Below are 22,198 nucleotides of genomic sequence, written 5' to 3' on the forward strand. Positions count from 1 at the left end.
CATTGTCATCTGTCTCAATATATTTCTGGGGATTTCTCTTTTGATTTATTCTTTGATCCATTGGTTGTTCAGTAGCATGTGGTTTGATCTCTACAGACTCATGAATTTTACCAGAAATTTCCATACTCATGAATTGATTTCTAGTTTCATACCACTGAATTTGGAAAAAATGCTTGATTTGATTTCAATCTTCTTAAATTTATTGAGACTTCTTTTGTAGCCCAATATATAATCCACCCTGGAGAATGTTCCACGTGCACTTGAGAAGAATGTATATTCTGTTGTTGTTGAATGGAATATTCTGCAAAAGTCTGTTAAGTCCACCTGATCTAACATGTAATTCAAGACCTATGTTTTCATTGATTTGCTGTCTGGATGATCTATCCATTGTTGAAAGTGGGATACTGAATCCTCCTACTATTGTTATACTGCTATTTCTCCATTCAGATCTGTTTTATTTGCTTTATATTTTTAAGTGCTCCTATGTTGTGTGCTTAATTATCTACAAATGTTATATCCTCTTGATGAATTGACCCATATATCATCATATAATGACCTTTTTTGTCTCTTGTCTGATACAAGTATAGCTACCCCCTGCTTTCTTTTGGTTTCCATTCATATGGAATATCTTTTCCATTTTTTCAATTTCAGTCTATGTGTGTTCTTAAAGGTGAAATTTGTCTTATTTTTTCAATCCATCAGCTACTGAATTGGAGAATTTCATCCATTTACATTTAAAATAATTATTGACAGATATAGGTTTTTTAAAGTTTTTATTTTTACATAATCTCTACACAAACGTGGGGCTCAAACTTACAACCCCAAGATCAAGAGTCAAACACTCTACCAACTGAGCCAGCCAGGCACCCCAGTAAATAGACTTACTATTGCCATTTTGTTCATTGGTTTCTGGTTGTTTTATAATCCCTTTGTTCCTTTCTTTTTCTCTTCCTTTATGATTTGATGATTTTCTGAGTGCTGTGTTTGGATTTCTTACTCTTTACCTTTTGTGTGTACACTACAGATTTTAGTTTTGTGGTTACCATAAGGCTTACATAAAGCATCTAACATTTATAACAGTCTATTTTAAGTTGATAATTACTTAATTTTGAATACACACAAAAGCTCTACATTGTTACAGTCTATACCCCTCCACATTTTATGCTTTTGATGTCACAATTTAATCTTTTTACCTTGTGTATTATTAACAAATTATTGTAGTTAGTCATTTTTAATGCTTTTGTTTTAAGCTTCATTCTAAACTTATAGTCATTTACCCACCATGAGTAAGTTAGAGTATTCTGAATTTAACTATATATTTACCTTTACCAGTTTTATACTTTCAAATGTTTTCCTGTTACTAATTAGCATCCTTTCATTTCAGGTTAAAGAACTCACTTTAACATTTCTTATGAGGCTAGTAAGTAGTGATGAAGTCCTTCAGCTTTTGAGTGTCTGGAAAACTTTTCCTCTCTTTCAATTTTGAAGGACAGCTTTGCCAGATAGAGTATTTTTGGTTGGCAGTTTGGTTTCTTTTCTTAGCACTTTGAATATATCGTGCCACTTCTTTAAAGCCTGCAAAGTTACAGCTAAAAAATTTACTGATAGTCTTGGGGGTTCCCTTGTATGTAACAACCCCCATGCTTGACAGAGTCTTAAAAGTTGGGGTGCTGGATGTGGGGTTCTAACCCATTACTCCTCAGGGAGAAACTAGGACTTCCCTCCTACTGTATGGCACTGTGCCAGGGATAGGGTTTATGGAGAGTGTGTCTGTCTTTCCTACCTGCTTTGATGTGGATACTTTCTTGCTCACCTGAAATGTTGGCGTCATTTTGCTAATTTCTGGAGTTCTCTCAAAGGCAATTGCTCCACGTGTAGCTGTTCATTCAGTATGTCTGTGGGGTGAGGGGAATTCAGAGCCTCCTATGCTGCCTTCTTTAAAGGCTGTCCCACAATTTTCTATGCTTTTGTCATACTCCTGAATGACTTTTAAGCAAAAGTTCACCTTTGAAAAAGCTAATGTTTCTAACAATTATTGTTACCTGCTTTTAGTATTTTTACTCTAAACTGAGGGATTTAAGGAATCTGAAATTTAATGTGTCTTTGCCTTATGAACATAGGCAAATCAATCAATAACACTATAAAATTTGCAGTGCCTGTGATATTGTCTTAAATAGAAATTATGGATATTTCATAACACATTAAGTTGTTGTAGAGAGCTTGAAATACCTTTTAGGTTCATGCCATTTTGAAAGTACAATAGTTATTAGACCTGAAGCTATATCAAAAGTGAGTGTAGTCTTTCTGTCAAAAGATGTCCCTAAAATGTTGCAGATATCTATTAGGCAACTTTGTGGCTAGTACTTGCTCAGCAGCAAAATGGTGAAATCACATGTTTTTACAATGGTGACACTGATATCTCTACAATTGCTTATTGATTAATGGCATAAAATGTTACTATTGGGCAATTCAAATGAGTGATCCCTAAATAATCTCTAATCCCTAAAACAGCATGGCTTTATATAACACTAATAGGTGTGCAGCCTATATGGGTAGACCAGACAAGTTCGAACACATCTGACAGGTAAGGTAACTTTTTAAGTGTTATTATTTCTATTTCTATTTCTTACCTAGAATAAAATTACTGGTAAGAGATTGTACAGTGTCACAGGTCATACAAGGTGTTGAATTTCTATGAATAACTGGGAGGAAGGTGTTAAAGCAGCTAGTCAGCCTTCCATTCATTTCCTTCAAAAAGGGGATAGGGAATGAAGATCTCTGGGGCAAATAAAAGAATGCTAGTGATACAATCTAATCTGTCAACTGGCCCTCCAAGTAAATAGACGAGTGATATTTGCTAGAAGGAAGAGAACTTGTCCTTAGCAGAATGTTCCTGGTAAGGCATAAAATAAACAGAATCAGGATCTATATCTTCTTGGACAATGTCACATAAACTGTTCAACTCAGTAAGATATAAAATAGAGATGCTTCGAAGTTGAAACACCAACCATGAGAAACCCCACAAACCACATTTAGGGCCCTTCTCTATTCTGAGGAAGAGTTGCATGTTTCAAATGGGAAGGAAAGACATGGGTAGGGAGCCTTAGGGCATCTTAGTGTCCCCAAATCTCCCTGCTTCTTCTGAACCTCTACATTGTGTCCTTGAAATTATTTAGTAAAGCTTGATACTGAGTAATATCTGTAGCTTGTGTAAGTCTTATGTATCAATTAAGCCCTGTATGTTAGTTCAGTAGCAGAGGTTCTTCCTTTTTTTTTTCAGATTTTTTAAATTTAAATTCAATTATCATAAAATGTATTATTGGTTTCAGGGGTACAGGTCTGTTATTCATCAGTCTTATATAATACCCAGTGCTCATTACAACACATATCTTCCCCAATACCCATCACCCAGTTACCCCCTTCCTTCACCCCCCCACCCCTCTAGCAACCCTCAGTTTGTTTCCTATGATTAAGAGTCTCTTATGGTTTGTCTCCCTCTCTGATTTCGTCTTGTTTTATTTTTCCCTCCCTTCCCTTATGATCCTCCTTTGTTTCTTAAATTCCACATATCAGTGAGATCATACGATAATTGTCTTTCTCTGATTGACTTATTTCGCTTAGCACAATACCTTCTATGTCCATCCACATAGTTGCAAATGGCAAGATTTCATTCTTTTTGATGGTTGAGTAATATTCCATTGCATATAAATACCACATCTTCTTTATCCATTCATCTGTAGATGGACATCTGGGCTCTTTCCACAGTTTGGCCATTGGGGACATTGCTGTTGTATACATTGGGGTGCAGGTGCCCCTTTGGATCACTACATTTGTATCTTTGGGATGAATACCAAGTAGTGTAATTGCTGGGTTGTAAGGTAGTGTAGAGGTTCTTTCTTTTGTTTTTTGTACTCTTTTTTTTTTGTATTCTGTCCATATTATGTAATATTATAAGGGACACACATGTTGTGTGTTATACAAATAGTGCTTATGGATTTTTAGTCATGAGAATGTTACAAATTCTTTAAATAATTATGTGAGTAACTGAATGCTATCAGACATGAGAATCATTGCTTTAGGAAAGCACAGAATACAGGACAACACACGAAACAACTGTCAAATTCCAGAAGGACAGTTCAATGTAATTGGTTTTCTTTCAAATTCCATGCATTTCAGGTATGCATTTAAACATATTCTTGTTAGAAAAGGTCTGGAGACTTCATTGAGTTGCCACAAAAGGTCTAAGACTCAAAAAAAGTTGAGAATTCCTGCTTTAAGTCAAGACTAATTATTTCTTGCCTGTAGGCATATTTGCCCTACACACACATCTTGGTATAATGAAAATTCCTCTGACAACTCTTTTAGATACTGTTTTTGCGAAATTCAAACAACAAATTGGAAATAATAAAACTGTCAAGATGTCCTTTATACTTCAACTACCTTTGATGTCTCCCAGACAGCCATTGATAACACCAAAATTTGTTCATTTGCCATACAAAAGGCATAATGTTAAAATAATACATTTGCCATATTTTAATTAGCTCAATCACTGTAATATAGTAACTATAACAAATAACCCAGACACCCTTTCTTAGGAGACAGGTGCCAACAGGGCATTTGCCATCTTTAAATATATAGCCCCTGAGTATTTGAGCATTCCTCACTATGCTAAACTCTGTACCTAAAGATGTGGTTGTGCGTTAGGGACCCTTTTTCAAAAACCAGGAATTTATTATAAGCACATTACCTACCTGAGCATTTCCCTGGGCCCTACAGCTAAGAATTATCCACCTTATTTACATGTTGTGGCAAAGGCACCTAATTTAATTGAAACCTCTACAGATGTTGTTCTAGGTTAACCTCTCACCCTAGGGACTCTTGTGGGAGAAGCCTTTCTACTCTAAACAATATTCAACTCTTGTTGGCCAGCCAAATTACTACTTAAAAAAATTTTTGTCTGCTTCCCTCATAAGTGACAAATGCTAACCACATCTAAATCTAGCTGCTTTATTTTCCCTTCCTGAAAAAGGTAATTCTCATGACTAACAGTTATTAAAAATCTAAGCATACAATGTCCTAACTCTACTGATGTTTCTCCAGACAAAAGATATGATACTTTGGGTGATGGCTCATAACTTAGAATTTATAAAGGTCTATGTTATGCTGCATATGCTATACCTTCTAACATTCTGTGATTAAAACTTCTTTATATCATAGCNGATATGATACTTTGGGTGATGGCTCATAACTTAGAATTTATAAAGGTCTATGTTATGCTGCATATGCTATACTTCTAACATTCTGTGATTAAAACTTCTTTATATCATAGTGCATTCTGCTCAGCTAGCTGAACTGATAGTTTTAACACGACTATGCCAACTTGCTAAAGGTTTTTTGTTTTTGTTTTTTAAGATTTTATTTATTTATTTGACAGAGAGAGAGACAGCCAGCAAGGGAGGGAACACAAGCAGGGGGAGTGAGAGGGGAAGAAGCAGACCTCCCAGTGGAGCAGGGAGCCTGATGCGGGCGGGGCTCAATCCCAGGACCTCAGGACCACACCCCAAGCCAAAGGCAGACACTTAATGACTGAGCCACCCAGGCACCCCCCAACTTGCTAAAGGTTTAATAGTTAACATCGATGCTAATAAACATGCCTTCAAGTTGTTTATGATTTTGGTAGTCCATTGAAACAAACTCAGAAATCCCATTCAAAAATGGAAAACAAGTTATTAGAGTCAATCCAACATCTGAAGCGAATCTTAGTTGTTAAGATTGAAGTTCACACATAAGATAATTTTTAAGCTAAAGGTAAGGACTGGCTACTACTCTGTGAAACCAACAGCCCACACTGACTTGTACATTATTAGCATCTAAAAGATAGCTTCCCAATCTGATTTAATGAACTCAGGAGGATTTATGCAGATCAAACAACGAATCTATCACCATAGAAGAGAAAAAGTTATTGCTTATCTCAATCTCCATCATGCATGGCAAAATGGACTTGGCATTTCACAGAAGGCAACTTGGTGGTGCATAAATCCACCAACAGGAACTTCTGTTTTCCTGTTAAATGAAACACTCACAACAATAGGATGAATTGGACAAAACATTACAAAATTATTAGAATATACTACCTGACAGGCTCAACTAGTGACAAAACGTTGTTTTATTTGCAATTCTAACACAAGAAACAACTATAAAGGTAGGATAAACCTCAAGGACCACCTAAACATTTAGAAATGGATACTATCCAGGTGCCTAAATTTAAACTTTAAATATATTTTAGAAATAATCTGAAATTTTCTCATTGGTTTATATTTTCTCTTGCTAAAAGATTAATCCTGCAGCTGTTGCAATAAAAACATTCATGGGATCTGTGTTCCTCACATAAGGAATATACTCAATGCCCGGTAGAAATAGAGGAACTCACTTTACAGGTTAAATACTTAAGGAATTATACAAGGTTCTCCCTTTTAAACAGAACTTTGGGACACCTGGGTGGCTGAGTTGGTTAAGCATCTGCCTTTGGCTCAGGTCACGATCCCAGGGTCCTGGGATCAAGCCCCGCATCAGGCTCCCTGCTCAGCAGAGAATCTGCTTCTCCCTCTGCCTGCCACACCCTCTGCTTGTTCTCTCTCCTTCTGTCAAATAAATTTTTTAAAAATATTTTTAAAAATAATTAAAAAATAAACAGAGCTTCTTTGTCTATATGACAAGCTCTGGAAAGTTACACTAATGTTGCTTTAAAATCAAAACTGTTCAGGGGCGCCTGGGTGGCACAGTCGTTAAGCGTCTGCCTTCGGCTCAGGGCATGACCCAGTGCTCTGGGATCGAGCCCCACATCAGGCTTCTCCACTAGGAGCCTGCTTCTTCCTCTCCCACTCCCCCTGCTTGTGTTCCCTTGCTCGCTGGCTGTCTCTGTCAAATAAATAAATAAAATCTTAAAAAAAAAAAAAAACTGTTCAAATTTTCAGAGGAATTCAATATTCTATATTACATTCTAAATTGTCAGACACTGTCAAAAACCAGTATCACATACACAATTATATAATCAATGGATGCAAGCCACACACTCCAAGAGACACCATCAGACACAACCCTGCGTACAGTATGCTTCTTTTGTGCACCCTTCCCAAAAAAAACTCCAAACTCCATTTTACAGATCAGGATACTGAGAAACAGGTATGTGTTGAATATCTGAAAGGACACACGAGAAACTGGTGGTAATGGTGGCTGCTTCAGGGAAGTAAGTGCTTAAACAAAAGGAAAAATTACTTTTTTCTGTTGTATTGTTTCAAGTTTTTTACCATGTGAATGTATTACTGTATGATTATCACAAAGAAAACATGATGTAACTGACAGAAAGACCCAATGGTCACTGCCAGAAGATGGAATATGGGAGCATATGGAGATATTTCCACAAAGCAGAAGATAAGTATGCTTCCAGACTGAAGTCCCTCCAAAAGCCTAGAAGCATCATGGTTGTCTCTTGCTTTGGATAATGGCTTCAATAGTTTCTACATACTTTGACATTTGTGAAACTTTGAATCCTTTGAGTGTCTTTTGCCATTTTTCTACCAAACATATTGTGGTCCCATTGAGACAACAATGGAATTACTTAATAGAAATTATACATAATTATTAAAACAAGTTATTTTAATAGTCCAGGTAAGAGATAGTAAGCTATATTGGGGAAGTGGCACTGGGCTAATAAAAAAAGATAGGTAACTATTAACTGTCCTTATATGCAGAGACTTACTTAGTAAGAATTCTGAATCCTGGGAGCCTTTTGATAGACTTTTTCCAAACTTTCCTATTTATCTTTCTATAGATGAAAGGACATCTAACTTTCAATGAAGAAAAGACCAATATAGAAGTATAAGGTCTTAAACATAATCTTTTTCTTTAAAGATTTGTTTGAGAGAAACAGAGAAAGAGAGAGAGAGAGGGACAGCACGAGCAGGCACAGCAGAGGGAGAGAGAGAGAGAGAATCCCAAGCAAACCCATGCTAAGTGCAGAGCCCAACACGGGGCTCGATCCCAGGACCCTGAGATCATGACCTGAGCTGAAACCAGGAGTCAGACCCTTACCCAGTTGTGCCACCCAGGCGCCCCTTAAACATAATCTTTTAAATTAAATTTCCTATCCAATTTGTTCCTCTATTTTCTTGAGTGTTTGCACACTGGCAGGTAAAATACTGTCAATCAGGTGATGCTTCCTTAAATTTCATTTCTATTGGAGCACCTGGGTGGCTCAGTCAGTTGAGCATCCAACTCTTGATTTCAGCTCAGGTCATTATCTCAGGGTTGTGAGATGGAGCCCTGAATCCTGCTCTGTGCTCAGCGGGGAGTCTGCTTGAGATTCTCTCTCTCCTCTCCCTCTGCCCCTCCCCACTCTCTCTCTCAAATAAATAAATAAAATCTTTTTAAAATTTTCATTTCTAGGGCACCTGAGTGGCTCAGTTGGTTAAAGTGTCTGCCTTTGGCTCAGGTCATGATCCCAGGATCCTGGGATTGAGCCCCAAGTCGGGCTCCCTGCTTCAGCAGGGAGCCTGCTTCTCTCGCTCCCTCTCTGCTCCCCCTGATTGTGGGCACATGCTCTCTCTCACTCGCTCTCAAATAAAATCTTTAAAATAAATAAATATCGGGGCGCCTGGGTGGCTCAGTCGTTAAGCGTCTGCCTTCAGCTCAGGGCATGATCCCAGCGCTCTAGGATCGAGCCCCACATCAGGCTCTTCCACTGGAAGCCTGCTTCTTCCTGTCCTACTCCTCCTGCTTGTGTTCCCTCTCTCACTGGCTGTCTCTATCTCTATCAAATAAATAAATAAATAATCTTTTAAAAATAATAATAATAATTAATAAATAAATAAATAAATAAATTTTTCATTTCTATTGATGTCCCAGTCCTTAATCTTGACCCAGTCTCCTTTCTGAATCCACAAGCTTGGTAGTTGGATTCCTTATACCTTAGGGCACTGTAGTGATTACCTGCTTATGGTCTATTCTCTCTACATCTAGTTTCCCATCTGGCTTTTCATATACACTCCAACAAACTGCTCCAAGACCTGCTACTCTACCTGTCTCCTGGGGCAGCCCCTAGAGTTTCTCACTTTTAACTGGATAGCCTCATCCAATGTAGGACAAAAATGAGATCCTATGTCAAACCATCACGTTGCCCCAACTTAGGAGGTGATGGCTGAGATAGATAGAATCCCTGGAAGCCAATATTTGGGAAATCTTGTCAATCTGAATAATGAAAGTTTCTCTAACTCTCTTGCTTTCAGAATCCCAATGTCATTATAAATCCTCCCATTATATTCCCCACACCTCCAAAACATACACACACACCCTTTTGCTGACACTCAGCCTTAACTGCTTGAGCAGTTTCTTCACTGTCTTGAGAATAGAAATAGAATCTCAAATATACCAGGAACTTTCCTAAACTCCCTACAAATCACCTCACCTTCCACCTTCATAGATGAGCAAAAGGGTCTATGCTGTACCTCAGTAAAGAGTAGAAGTTACCGATCTCTTTATTGAAGGTTAAACGATCAGGAGAAAAAGAAACAACAGCAAACCTATATAAAAATGTACAGCAAGAGATGAGAGCAATGTTCTGATGACTAAGAAAGAAGTGGATAAAATTTCACACAACGAATTTTTGTGCCAAAAACAAAAGAAAATCTTAGAAAATATTTACTTTGTGTTCTCAAGAATATTTAGAGGACACTAGATTAATTAAACAAGAGTAATTGGATAAGAAGATGCCAGGGCAATCAAGTTTCTGTTAACCCACAGAGTACGTTTATGCAAATTACCAAAAAAAAAAAATGTCCCTCCCTTCCCTGCACCAGGTTGCAGATCTTAACTAGCAGAACCCAGACTCAATTTTAGCTTCCAGACCCACCTTTAGCTAGAGGCATTTTTGCAAAGAAAAATCTTTGCACCGGGATGGCAACCAATGTTATTTGGAGGTGGCCTTTGGAAGATAATTAGATTTAGACGAGGTCCTGGGACCCCCATAATGGGATTAGTGTCCTTATAAGAAGAGGAGAAAAGGGGGCACCTGGGTGGCTCAGTTGGTTAAGCGTCTGATTCTTGATTTCACTTCAGGTCATGATCTCAGGGCTGCGGGTTAGAGCCCTGAGTTGGGCTCCACACTCAGGGCATCTGCATGAGATTCTCTCCCACTCCTTCTCCCTCTCCCTCTGCCCCTTGCCCTACATGCACTCTCTCTCGTTCTCTCTCTCAAAAAAAATAAATAAATAAATCTTAAAAAAAAAAAAAAGAGGAGAGAAGATGATGCTGGGACATAACAAGAAGGTGGTTGTCTGCAAGGGAGGAGGTATCACCAAAACCCAACCATGCTGACACCCTGATCTCCAACTTCCTAGGCTCCAGAACTATGAGAAAATAAATGTGTTATTTAAGCCACTCAATCTGTGGTATTTTGTTATAGTAGCCTGACTTAAAACAGTTTATAGCCATCTAGTTGGGAATTAGAACTGGTCTCTAGTTTTCTGAGGGAACAAACCCTGAGGGGATGGTCAAACACTAGGGATTCAAGCGAAAGTAAGAAATTCAGCTCCAGGGGCGCCTGGGTGGCGCAGTCGTTAAGCGTCTGCCTTTGGCTCAGGGCATGATCCCAGGGTCCTGGGATCGAGTCCCACATCAGGCTCCTCCACTGGGAGCCTGCTTCTTCCTCTCCCACTCCCCCTGCTTGTGTTCCCTCTCTCGCTGGCTGTCTCTCTCTGTCATATAAATAAATAAAGTCTTTANTCTTCCTCTCCCACTCCCCCTGCTTGTGTTCCCTCTCTCGCTGGCTGTCTCTCTCTGTCATATAAATAAATAGTCTTTTAAAAAAAAAATTCAGCTCCAGGGACAGAGGAGGACATGTTAGATAGGATTTGTACCCATACACAATGAAAGCAATTAGGAGGCCATACTTCAATGCCATCCTCTAGACATTCAGAGACAAGGTATAGACAGATTATCTTTAGCCTCCACAATCAGGCAAAGGGTTAACTCCAAATATATCTCTAGGCTTCGTTCTCATTTTTTAAAAAAGGATTTTATTATTATTTATTTATCTGAGAGAGAAAGAGAGAGAGTGAGCATGAGGGGCGGAGGGGCAGAGGGAAAGGGAGAAACAGACTCCCCGCTGAGCAGGGAGCCTGATGTGGGGCTCAATTCCAGGACCCTGGAATCATGACCTGAGCTGAAAGCAGTCACTTAACTGACTGAGCCACTCAGGTGTCCTCCATGTGCACTTTAATACAAAAATTTATTTTCTCTATTTGTTGTACACTAACGTATATATGATCATACATGCTAATTTTTTTGTTAATCTATTTTATTCATGATTTTCTGATTTAGCTACTAATTTCTAATGGTGTAGGGGCACCTGGGTGGCTCAGAGCTGACTTAAGTGGCTGATTCTTGGTTTCAGGTCAGGTCACAATCTCAGGGTCCTGAGATGGAACCCTGCATTGGGTGCCACACTCAGCGGGAAGTCTGCTGGAGATTCTCTTTCCCTCCCCTGCTTCCTCTCCCCCCACTCTCTTGCATGTGCTCTAAAATAAACAAATCTTTTTAAAAAATTACTAATGGGGACACCTGGGTGGCTCAGTCGTTAAGCATCTGCCTTCAACTCAGGTCATGATCCCAGGTTCCTGGGACTGAGTCCCACATCACGCTCCTTGCTCAGCAGGGAGCCTGCTTCTCCCTCTGCCTGCTACTCCCCCTGCTTGTGCTCTTTGACAAATAAATAAAATCATTAAAAAAGTTTCTAATGGTGTTATGTTAAAATTTCCTAGTGAGATTATAGATTTATCAGCTTTCCAATATAGCTATTATTTTTGCCCCTTATGGGTGTAGGTTCTGTTGTTAACTACATACAAGTATTTTCCAACTCTTTATTTTTATTCTGTATGGTTTTGTCTTATGTATATCTCTTGCAAGTAACAAATCTGATAATCTTTCAGAAGATGATTTATGTGATATATTTATCTCATTTCTGTCATATTGTCTTCATGTCCTGTTTACCAATCTTTTCTCTTTTTCTGTTCCTTTTTCCTCTCTTCTATTGGATCGATAAAATACCTTGTTTCTTTTTCTTCCTAACTGCCAGTTGCTGCCCACAGCTTCTAATACATGTGGAATGTTTCTCAATTGGCAAGCTTCTCTCTATATCTCAGTTACAGCTTTTCTGGAGGATGGCAGCTTACATCTTTATGGTGCCTCCTGGGATCCCTTAAATAAATTTTATGTCTGCTACCAATTGTATATGTTCAGGCAGACTATTCCAGACATACTTTCAAATTCTGGTGAGAATCTGACCAGTTTTTTTCACATCATGTTGTAACAGAAAACTGATCACATTTTTAATATGTATATATAGAAAATAATGTTTATAATAATGGAACCTTGCTAAACATAGCTAATGAAAAACCAATAAAAGGTTCTTTCCACCTTAACTTGATAATCATCTACAATGTTATTATGAAAGCCCTAACCTCGTGCCATTGTTCTGAAACCTGAAAAATACTACATAAGGGGTTTCCAAATATATGCCTGGAGAACAGAACAGAAATATCAAAAGAAAGATATTACTCCAATGGAAAAATATCAAAAGGCTGGACAGATTAAAGACTAAAAATAAGTAAGACTGGGAAAGACTAAAAATAAGTAAGACTAAAAATAAGTAAGACTGGGAAAAAATTTGTCAAAGACTAAAAATAAGTAAGACTGGGAAAAAATTGCTAGTTTAGTAACAAATTATTTGACATGTGGTTGGCACATAGTAATTATTTAATAGATGTTTGCTATTATTACTCTCAATAATATTATATTTGTTTCTGACAAGGCTAGGCTAGTGGGAATGTAAACTGATAAAACATTATATATATATGAAATTATACCAAATTCTTAAAAATGTTTATTAGTCCCTTTGACCTGGGAAGTACATGAATTCCAGTAATATATACTAAGGAAATAATTAGACAAGTACATAGAGATGCCAGTTTAAAATGGCTATTATGCCAGTGCTTATAAAAACAAAGATATTAATCCACATGTCCAACAATATGAAATTGGAAAATTAAGTTATATTTATGGAAACATTAAAATGATGACAATTACATATTCATATAAAAATATTCATTTTTAAATGCAGATACAAAACTATTTATGTAGGAAAATCCAACTTTGTAAAAAGATTATGAATATAAATGTGTTCTATGCACAGAGAAAAATCTAAAGGCCATATAACAAAATATTAACTTTAACCATTGCTTATTTTCTTCTTTATGCATACCTTTATTTGTGAGATAAATAGTGAGTACTTATAATCAGATGAATTATTCTTATTTCGAATATAAGTCAGTTAAGACCTTGTCAAAACAACTGGCCATCGTGCCAGTCCACTATCTTCCTTGTTCCTTGTACTTTGCCTGTGCCTGCCTAAACTTGCCTTTGTTAATCTTTGATCTTGAGGCTTTCTTGCACTATGATTTTGACATACTAGTAACTCAATCACTTACAGTTTTAACTCAGAGTTTTAACTTTGAATCCACGAGACTTTCCTGGTTACAGTCAATGACTCTTCATCTCTATAACTAAATATACATAGCTTTCTGGCAAGTAAAACTGATTCTCAGTTGAAGACTCTGGTTATACACAGCAATTGTTTGCTGTGTCAGCTACATCCAATTAACTCACTGATAATCCCCTTGACAGGTAATCTCCTTGACAAGTGTTGACATTTTATAACAACTCAGCTCAGCTGTGGACTCTACAGGCCCTATGTTCCAAACTAAAGGCAATATTCCACCTACAACAAGCTGGCCTTGCTCTAGTGTCCTCCCCAGGAGGCTGCTGGTAACACTTTAGATCTTAGCTCCTTAAACTAGATAAAATATCAGATAAACAGTAAATGCTGAGATTTTGACTATCAAAAATCTATTTTAATAAATAAATTTTGGGGGGCACCTAGGTGGTTCAGTCGATTAAACGTCTCCCTCAACTCAGGTCTTGATCCCGGGGTCCTGGGATTGAGCCCCACATCGGGCTTCCTGCTCAATGGAAGCCTTCTTCTCCCTATCCTCTGCCACTCCCCCTGCTTATGCTCTCTCTCTATGTCAAATTATAAAATCTTTTTTAAAATTAATTTTTAAAAAATATATAATATTTAGAAAGATTAGACTTATGGGAACCACCTGTTGAATCATATGTTGAATTACAGATTCAAAATATTCACACAGCAAAGAATTATTACAAACCTTCTAGAGGTAGGATAGTTGGCAGGTTAGTTAATGCTTTATTTTATTCCAGGTATTTCTTTCTTTCCTCTTGATATAATTTTTCTTCTTGATTTCTACATAATTCTAGAAAAGTATGTTTTGTCTGTTTCTAAATTTATTGGCATAAAACTCTTTTGGGGAGAGGGTGGGTTACTATTTATTTATGACAACTATCCCACAGCCGTGATCCTCTCCAGTCAGAAGTTCTTTGAAATGATCCCATGGGCCTTAGCCAATCAGAGGATGGAGTCATCTGACTCACCCATCCTGCAAATGGGCCCACAGAGAGCAGAGGTTTCTGACATTGAACCTGCCTATCACCTTGTCAACCTCAGCCATATTCATCTGGATGGATGCGTGGCCCTTGGTGCCAATGATGCGGTTGCTGGAGGAGCATTTCCAGGCCAGGTACAGGTGCAGGAGCTCATGGGCATCATTCTGCATGTCACGAGGGTGCACCTGCTGCCACTCACCCAGAAAAGAGGCATAAAACTCTTTATAGCATTTGCTTGTGATATTTTAAAATTTCCACTAAAATTTTTTTAAATCTCCCTAAATCATACTATCTCTTATAATTTATAAAACTGTTTAAACATTTATCTGTATCAGCCTTGCTAGAGGCATGTCTATTTTATTACTTTTTCCAAGAATCAGCTTTTATCGATTCTACCGCTTATTTTCTACATTAATGTCTGCTTTTGCACATAAATGTTTACAGCAACATTTTTTATAACAGCCCCAGATTGGAAGCAACCTAAATGTCTATCAACAAATTGCGCTACACCCAATGGAATACTACTCAGCAAAAAAGGCACAAACCAGTGATACTCTAAATATGAATGAATCTCAAAATTGTGGTAAATGAAAGAAGTCAGCCAGGAAAGAATACATACTGTATGATTCCATTTATATGAAATTCAAAAATAATATAAACTGAGGTACAGTGTCAGAAAACAGATCAGTGGTTGCCTGGAAACAGGAATAAAGAGAAGGATGGATTACAAAGGGGCATGAGGAAACTTTGGAGTGATGAAAATGTTATCTTAATCGTGTGATGGTTTCATAGGTATATAAATATATCAAAACTCATCAAATCGTATAATTTTTTTTAAAAATATTTTATTTATTTATTCGACAGAGATAGAGACAGCCAGTGAGAGAGGGAACACAAGCAGGGGGAGTGGGAGAGGAAGAGGCAGGCTCATAGCAAAGGAGCCTGACGTGGGGCTCGATCCCATAATGCCGGGATCACGCCCTGAGCCGAAGGCAGACGCTTAACCGCTGTGCCACCCAGGTGCCACCCAAATCGTATAATTTAAATATGATTTAAATATTTAAATCGTATAAATTAAATGTATAATTTAGCTGCTAAATAAGAGCTCCAATATATAGAAACAGATGAGTTTATATAAGAATACAGGTAGGTACAATTTAGCATGATTAGCATAGCTCTCTGGAAAAAGAGAAATGGTTTCTGCTTTTTCTGTTTACAAGGACCTATAAGACCTGCTCAACCAGGGTGCCTGTGTGGCTCATTCATTAAGCGTCTGCCTTTGGCTCAGGTCATGATCCCAGCGTTCTGGGATCAAGACCCGCATTGAGCCCCGCATCGGCTCCCCACTCATCAGGAAGACTGCTTCTCCCTCTCCCACTCCCCCTGCTTGTGTTTCCTCTTTCACTGTCTCTGTCAAATAAATAAATAAAATCTTTAAAAAAAAAAAAAAAGACCTGCTTAACCGATTTTAAGTTTTCCTGGACAGATACAACTGGACTTTATGGAACTTGGACAAGGCACCTAAGCACAATAGGACCTAATGACAACTGAACTGGAAGGCAGGTCCTGGAAAGAACTAATCATCTCTATTTGAAGATGTGAGGGTTTGCTTCTTTTTAAAAGATTTATTTATTTATTTATTTGAGAGAGAGAGAAAGCACAAGAAGGGGGGAGGAACAGAATGAGAGGCACAGAGAAAGTCAAGTGGATTCCAAGCTGAGTTCGACTACGCTAGGCTTGACCTCATGACCTTGAGATCATGACCTGAACCAAAACCAAGAGGCAGGCACTTTAACCGACTGTGCCACCCAGGCGCCCCTNTATTGGCATAAAACTCTTTTGGGGAGAGGGTGGGTTACTATTTATTTATGACAACTATCCCACAGCCGTGATCCTCTCCAGTCAGAAGTTCTTTGAAATGATCCCATGGGCCTTAGCCAATCAGAGGATGGAGTCATCTGACTCACCCATCCTGCAAATGGGCCCACAGAGAGCACAGGTTTCTGACATTGAACCTGCCTATCACCTTGTCAACCTCAGCCATATTCATCTGGATGGATGCGTGGCCCTTGGTGCCAATGATGCGGTTGCTGGAGGAGCATTTCCAGGCCAGGTACAGGTGCAGGAGCTCATGGGCATCATTCTGCATGTCACGAGGGTGCACCTGCTGCCACTCACCCAGAAAAGAGGCATAAAACTCTTTATAGCATTTGCTTGTGATATTTTAAAATTTCCACTAAAATTTTTCTAAATCTCCCTAAATCATACTATCTCTTATAATTTCTAAAACTGTTTAAACATTTATCTGTATCAGCCTTGCTAGAGGCATGTCTATTTTATTACTTTTTCCAAGAATCAGCTTTTATCGATTCTACTGCTTATTTTCTACATTAATGTCTGCTTTTGCACATAAATGTTTACAGCAACATTTTTTATAACAGTCCCAGATTGGAAGCAACCTAAATGTCTATCAACAAATTGCGCTACACCCAATGGAATACTACTCAGCAAAAAAGGCACAAACCAGTGATACTCTAAATATGAATGAATCTCAAAATTGTGGTAAATGAAAGAAGTCAGCCAGGAAAGAATACATACTGTATGATTCCATTTATATGAAATTCAAAAATAATATAAACTGAGGTACAGTGTCAGAAAACAGATCAGTGGTTGCCTGGAAACAGGAATAAAGAGAAGGATGGATTACAAAGGGGCATGAGGAAACTTTGGAGTGATGAAAATGTTATCTTAATCGTGTGATGGTTTCATAGGTATATAAATATATCAAAACTCATCAAATCGTATAATTTTTTTTAAAATATTTTATTTATTTATTCGACAGAGATAGAGACAGCCAGTGAGAGAGGGAACACAAGCAGGGGGAGTGGGAGAGGAAGAGGCAGGCTCATAGCAAAGGAGCCTGACGTGGGGCTCGATCCCATAATGCCGGGATCACGCCCTGAGCCGAAGGCAGACGCTTAACCGCTGTGCCACCCAGGTGCCACCCAAATCGTATAATTTAAATATGATTTAAATATTTAAATCGTATAAATTAAATGTATAATTTAGCTGCTAAATAAGAGCTCCAATATATAGAAACAGATGAGTTTATATAAGAATACAGGTAGGTACAATTTAGCATGATTAGCATAGCTCTCTGGAAAAAGAGAAATGGTTTCTGCTTTTTCTGTTTACAAGGACCTATAAGACCTGCTCAACCAGGGTGCCTGTGTGGCTCATTCATTAAGCGTCTGCCTTTGGCTCAGGTCATGATCCCAGCGTTCTGGGATCAAGACCCGCATTGAGCCCCGCATCGGCTCCCCACTCATCAGGAAGACTGCTTCTCCCTCTCCCACTCCCCCTGCTTGTGTTTCCTCTTTCACTGTCTCTGTCAAATAAATAAATAAAATCTTTAAAAAAAAAAAAAAGACCTGCTTAACCGATTTTAAGTTTTCCTGGACAGATACAACTGGACTTTATGGAACTTGGACAAGGCACCTAAGCACAATAGGACCTAATGACAACTGAACTGGAAGGCAGGTCCTGGAAAGAACTAATCATCTCTATTTGAAGATGTGAGGGTTTGCTTCTTTTTAAAAGATTTATTTATTTATTTATTTGAGAGAGAGAGAAAGCACAAGAAGGGGGGAGGAACAGAATGAGAGGCACAGAGAAAGTCAAGTGGATTCCAAGCTGAGTTCGACTACGCTAGGCTTGACCTCATGACCTTGAGATCATGACCTGAACCAAAACCAAGAGGCAGGCACTTTAACCGACTGTGCCACCCAGGCGCCCCTAAGATGTGAGGCTTTCATCTGCCTCCCTTTCGTGGTAATTCCATTTTCCTCTACCCACTGGCTTCCAATGCTCATAGTTTCTGTTCTTCTATAACTTTTAACTTGCATAACTTGAACATAATGAGCTGTTTAATTGGTGGGTTGACAGTTGCCCCACTACCAACAAATACCTCTTTCACTTTCTTTGATTCAAATTCCCAAGACAGGCAACCTGACTAGCTAAATTCATCTTTTTGTCAGGACACTGGTAAATTGCTGATCAGCTCATGAACTGACTTCCCTTATGTCAGACTGCCCATCCCTTGGTCCAAACAACTGTGGTCAAGAGGCAGGAAGGTTCACATAGTTCAGGACACAACTGCTTTGAAACCACAAACTGTAGGCAGAGCAGATTTCCACAAAGGGTATGAGAGAAGCCAGTGCTTGATGTCTCTAGTAGACTAATTTCATGCTGAAATTAGCTCACAAGCCAGGTACCTATATGCAGCCCTTGTTGATAATCACTTTATACGTGATCACCTTTTATGACCATGCTACTTTGACTTCTGGCCTAAGTAAGAATTCTATTATTACTGCTGCTCAGGCTGAGGTAGTTTCAGCTTCTTTTTAGAATCTGTCAAGGATAGTCCTCTCCCTCTGGCTCTGGACTGTGCTCTCTCTACTCCTTGGTTTCTAAAGGACCTTTCCCTGTGAAGGTAACATTTACTAAGCACTATGCACCTAATCTGATCTCATAAGCATTCTCTTCATCCTTCTATCAGTTCCTAGGACCCAGGAAATCCTGCCCCTGTCCCTAACATGCTCCTCTCTGTTTTCTGGCTTGGGGAATATATACTAGAAAGTAAAGACTGGTTTTACCTTTCAGTGAAACATAGTTCCTTTACCTATTGTGGTCCAAACTAGAATCTGAATTTACACTCTGCTGTTATTTGGGAAAAACTGATCATTTTAAGTTCCTGAGCCAGCAAGTTAAAAAAACAAAAACGAACACACACACACAAAAAAAAACCCCACAAATACAGATTAATCCTTCACGTGTAAAAGAGGTCTTCAGGAGAAAAATTCACCATAAAGATTAGTTCCTGGGATCTAAGCCAAACAGCTACATCTAGTGTTTAAAGTGGGATCAACAATTTTTAAGTAAGATCTTTGCTCTAAAAACAAAAGTGTCACGGAAAGAGAAACTGGTTTTTCAAAGTCAAGATTAACAAAGCCTTAAGTGACTCCCAGAGGCTTGGTAGAGTACTACTGTAAGTTCCTTTTCTAGGGGCACCTGGGTGGCTCAGTTAGTTGAGCGTCCAACTCCTGATCTAGGATTAGGTCGTGATCTCAGGGTCATGAGGTCGGCTCGGTGCTGGGCACAGACCCGCTTAAGATTCTCCCCCACTAGAAGGAAGGGAAAAACGAAGGGGGGAAATCAGACGGGGAGATGAACCATGAGAGACTATGGACTCCGGGAAATAAACTGAGGGTTTCAGAGAGGAGGGGGGGAGGGGGATGGGTTAGCCCGGTGATGGGTATTAAGGAGGTCATGTACTGCATGGGGCACTGGGTGTTATAAGCAAACAATGAATCATGGAACACTACATCAAAAACTAATGATGTACTGTATGGTGACTAAGATAACTTAAAAAAAAAAAAAGACTCACCCCCTCTGACCCACCTCCCCCCTTTAAAAAAGAATCCCTTTTCTATTAAATAATTTTTCCTACTAATATAATGCAGTATGTGTGGCTTTATTACTATTTCTAGAAAAACAGAGTAAGAGTTCTATTTGAAAAAGGCAAGAGAAAAAAAAATCAGGTACCCAAAAGCTTAATGGTGTTGTTTCCACCAAACACATTAGATTATTACAGTTCTATCGTCATTTTTTCTTATTTAACTGAGAGAGAGAAAAAATATAAATACTACCAAGAGTTTTGCACTTGGCTCAAAGTCACTTTATCTCAAACTTTGGTCATAACTCTTAATAATTTATTTTTTTAAGTAACCTCTACCTTCAACATGGGGCTTGAACTCATGACCCCAAGATCAAGAGTTGCATGCTCTATCAACTGAGCCAGCCAGATGACCCAGGTTTTACTAATTTCAGTACCCACAGAGATGATCCTTCCATTAAGTTGGCCTCTTAGTTCTTTGACTTCTTTTCCTACAATAACTTTGTTCTCTGTTCTGTTTCAACTACTTATTTCCATGATGATAACCTAGACCTTGTCTTTATTGTGACTGTACTCCTCTACCTGACAACGCTCAATCTTTTCAGCTCATTGTCTCCAATGTTTCATTTTCATTAATTTTTCAAACCTACTAGGCATGCCAATCCATCAAACTCACCACCTCCGCACTGGCCCTCATCCCCTCACAGCCTAATTTCCAGAAACTCTGAAGAAAGAGGAGTCTGTACTATTATAATTTTTCACTTTCTTCTTTCCTCAAATTTCCAACACTTCCTCACTCTCTACCGATAACTTCTCCCTATTTGATCAAGAAACAAAAACAACCTGAAGAAAACCTCCAACTACTCCCTCCATCACATCTACCACACTATTAGCATCTGAACTCATATACTTACTTTACCTGTGTGAGGATTTTCTCCTCAGAAATGTATGCATACATAGCAAATTTTCATTTAATGCCAAAGGATTTTCACATCTATCTAAAGCTTATTCAAGGGTCCCAGGTAAAGAACCACATAACCACTGGGGTTAAGAATGACCTCTCTTTATGTCATATTCCCATCAGTTAGGGGGAGATGGCAAGGGATGAAGTAACATCGGGGAGCTATTTGAATTATTTCACCTAAAAATATAGTAAAAGTTCTGTGGAACAGAATCCAACTAAAAAAGCGTTCATTGAGAGCTGATTCCATGTTTACCACGGAGCAAAATTTAGAAATACTGTTTGACATGATATCATCCTATAGATTACTTAACTGCAAAGGGAAAAATATACCTTTACCACAGAACTGCCTGTTACTACCTTAATCAAACAATCAAACTTACCAGTAACAGTGAGATAAACCTGACATTACACAGTATGACCTAAGAAGTAGCCCTGCAAAATACGTTTAATGTAAACTACTCAAGCCTCCAGGAACTTGCAGTTTATAGGAGATACAAGGTTTAGAAGCAAAAATGAATACAATCAGACAACTTAGAAATACGGGATTCTTCAGGACAACTGGCTTTGTTTCTTTAAAAATATCAAAATTATTGGGGGGAGGTGTAAGTAAAGAGATTAGATTAAAATTTTATGGTTAAGAGACCAAAGAAAGTTAAAACCCACTGCAATACGTAATTATTGATAGGATCCTGGTTCAAAAACAAATTACATACAAAAGGCATTTAGAGGACTACTGGGGAGATCTAAATATTGACTGGATATTAATGATATTAGAGAATAATAGTTCATTTTCTTAGGTGTGATAAAAGTTTTGTAGTTATATAGGACAATGTCCTCACAGGAGATGTACAGCTAAGTATTGGGAAGTGAAGTATCTTAATGTTTCAACTTAGGGTTCTGACAAAAACAAAATGACACCAAACACACACACATAAATAAGACAATAATAATTTTTTCCCTATGTTCATCTGTTTTCTTTCTTAAATTCCATATGAGTGGACAATAACAATTTTTAAATCTATGTGATGGGCATTTAAGGGTGATTTTGTATTTTTTGTTCATCCTCCTTGTGTTTAAAACGTTCAGAATAAAATTGAAAAAATTAAGGGTGCATTAGTCAAATCCTACACATCTTTTTTTTCCCCCACTAAATCCTACCCATCTTTAACAGTCCACTTTGTGTTTTACTTCAAGCCCTCTTAGAA

At 38.3% G+C, this 22,198-nt stretch overlaps 2 pseudogenes; both read right to left on the reverse strand.

Annotated features, from left to right (window-relative positions):
• Nucleotides 1-14,195: 14,195 nt before the first annotated feature.
• Nucleotides 14,196-15,400, reverse strand: LOC117800998 (annotated as a pseudogene).
• A 1,032-nt stretch (nucleotides 15,401-16,432) lies between these two features.
• LOC109489252 lies at nucleotides 16,433-16,801 on the reverse strand (annotated as a pseudogene).
• Between the last annotated feature and the right edge of the window lie 5,397 nt (nucleotides 16,802-22,198).

This window comes from Ailuropoda melanoleuca, chromosome 2 (assembly GCF_002007445.2).
Source record: "Ailuropoda melanoleuca isolate Jingjing chromosome 2, ASM200744v2, whole genome shotgun sequence".
In the NCBI taxonomy this organism is placed as follows: Eukaryota; Metazoa; Chordata; class Mammalia; order Carnivora; family Ursidae; genus Ailuropoda; species Ailuropoda melanoleuca.